Raw genomic sequence first — 2500 nt, forward strand, 5'->3', positions numbered from 1 at the left:
TCGAGTCAGACTTGTATTGATCATATTTATGCTAACTTTTCGCTGTCCTCTATAAGTGGCAGTATTGCTATAGAAATAGCTGATCATCTTCCTGTCTTAAGTGTTTTCTATAATGTGGAACATACCCCTTTTCCGGACACTCTCGATTTTAGAGCTTTCAAAAAAGACAACTCGGGTTTATTTAAGATGGCACTAAATGAGGTTGATTGGTCCTCAGTTTATAGTTCAAGCGATGTGAATGAAAGTCTGCCAAGATTTCTACATTTTTTAATAGAATAAGTAATGAACATGCACCCCTAAAATCTGTGAAAGTGAAAAGTACTAGCTCCAAACCATGGATAATTTCAGGTTTAAAAAAGTCAATGAAAGTCCGGTACCGGTTATACAGAAAATGGCTGTCCACGCATAATTTATTGTTTTTGAATAAATATCAATTATACCGAAATAAAATAATAGGTTCTTGCTGATTCTACTACTTCTAAGAACTTGAAAATCTCTTTGTCTAATGTCATAAATAAATATTTCTGCAATGTACCTATTCATCTTGCATCCAAATTGCCTAAATCAAACCGTCATTTTACTTCTTACTTAAAACGGACTAGATAATCTTGATGGTTAAAAGTCGTTCGGTGTAGATAAGCTTCATCCATTTTTAGCAAAGCTTGCTGCACCTCCGATCTTTCGACCTTTGACATATATTAATAACTTGTCTATTAAGCAAGGGAAATTTCCAGATAATCTAAAAATTGCTAGAGTGGTACCTATCTTTAAACAGGGTTCTCGTTTACTGTGTGAGAATTATAGACCCATATCAGTGCTTCCTGTGTTAAGTAAAATTTTTGAGAAAGGTATATTTTACCAACTTATGCATTACTTTTCAATAGAAAATATTATAATTTCCAATCAATATGGTTTCAAGCCAGGTGATACTACAACGGACTGCCTTGTTGATCTTATTGAGGAAAGATCTACATCTCTTGATCTAGGTAGCTACGCTGTAACAATATTTTTCGACCTGAGTAAAGCATTTCACACTGTTAATCATTCGATACTGCTATCCAAATTATCATACTATGGTATTCAAAATTCTCATAGGAATTGGTTTAAATCATGACTTAGCAAAAGAAAGCAAAGCGTTTTTGTAAATGGTGATGATACTACTACTATGCATATTTCCTCAGGTGTACCACAAGGATCGATTTAAGGACCTCTACTATTTTTGAGTTATATAAATGACCTCCTCAGGCTTCCAATTTCTTTTCTATGAGATTATTCGCTGATGATACTTCTTTAACAGCTTCCGGTATAAGTCTACATGAACTTCTACTACGAATAAGTTTAGAATTACCTAGCATTTATAAATAGCTATAGCTATGTGCTAATAAACTAACTTTAAACTTAAAAAAAAAAAAACTACATTGTCTTTCAACCTCGACAGAAAATTAACTATAATCTATTACCACCATTAATATTCGCAGGTCAGTGCTTAGAGCAAGTTTCCTGTTTCAAATACCTAGGAATTTTTATCGAAAGTCACTTGTCGTGGAATGATCATATAGATTATGTCTGTGATAAAGTGAGTAAGAATTTTAATGTAATCACCAAGATCAAGCGTATTTTAGGAAATCAGTGTTTAATTAATTATTATTATTCTCTTGTCTTCCCATATCTCATATAAGGATGTCTCCTATGGGGTATTACTTATGATAGCCTATTATCTCAACTCATCCGATTACAGAATAAAGTAGTAAGAATAATGAATGATGTTCCCTTGCGAGACTCTGTTACCCCTCACTATGTTAATTAAGGTATACTTAAATTTCGTGATATTTTTAAATTGCATACGTGTTTATTTATGTATGAACATATTTGTGATAATAAGCGTTGTAACTTTTCATTATCTCTCATATCTGAGCATCATATTTATTCCACACGAAGTGCATCTACCCAACAATTATTTGTTCCCCAATTTAGAATTAATACTAGGGGTAATCGAAGCTTAGACGAGTGCGTTCGATGTTTGTAGGACGGTACGGGTTTGGTACAGGTAGCAACTGAGGGGGGAGGGTGGATGGTTCGTGCGATAGGGAAATGTTATTACAGTGGAACCCCGATACAACGATCCTCGATATAACGATATCCCCGGTATAAAGATAAACATGCTATGTCCCGGCAAAAGTTTCAGTAAAATGTATGGGACAGAACCCTGATATAACGATCTTCAATATAACGATATTCCCGATATAAAGCCGAGTTCTTAGCGTAACGAGCGTAAAATCTTCCCCGATATAACGATATTACAGCATCAGTACACAGATACAACTTCAAATGTTTAAGTTTTGTTTTGTTTTGTTTCCCTTTTACGATTCATACCACAGACTTTGTTGTGTAACCTTGATAACGTCTAATGCTTTGCAAATTATGAGTCATTTGATACTCATTACAAGTTTAATTAAACAATATGTACAGTAGTAAAAAAGCACATGTTAATTTTACTCCG

At 33.8% G+C, this 2500-nt stretch overlaps 1 protein-coding gene across 1 annotated transcript in view; it reads left to right on the plus strand.

Moving 5' to 3' along the window:
* Positions 1-2500, plus strand: part of LOC138021308 (uncharacterized) — a 188633-nt gene that overhangs the window by 23996 nt on the left and 162137 nt on the right. The window lies entirely within an intron of this gene.

Source organism: Montipora capricornis, chromosome 10, assembly GCF_036669925.1.
Source record: "Montipora capricornis isolate CH-2021 chromosome 10, ASM3666992v2, whole genome shotgun sequence".
Lineage (NCBI taxonomy): Eukaryota > Metazoa > Cnidaria > Anthozoa > Scleractinia > Acroporidae > Montipora > Montipora capricornis.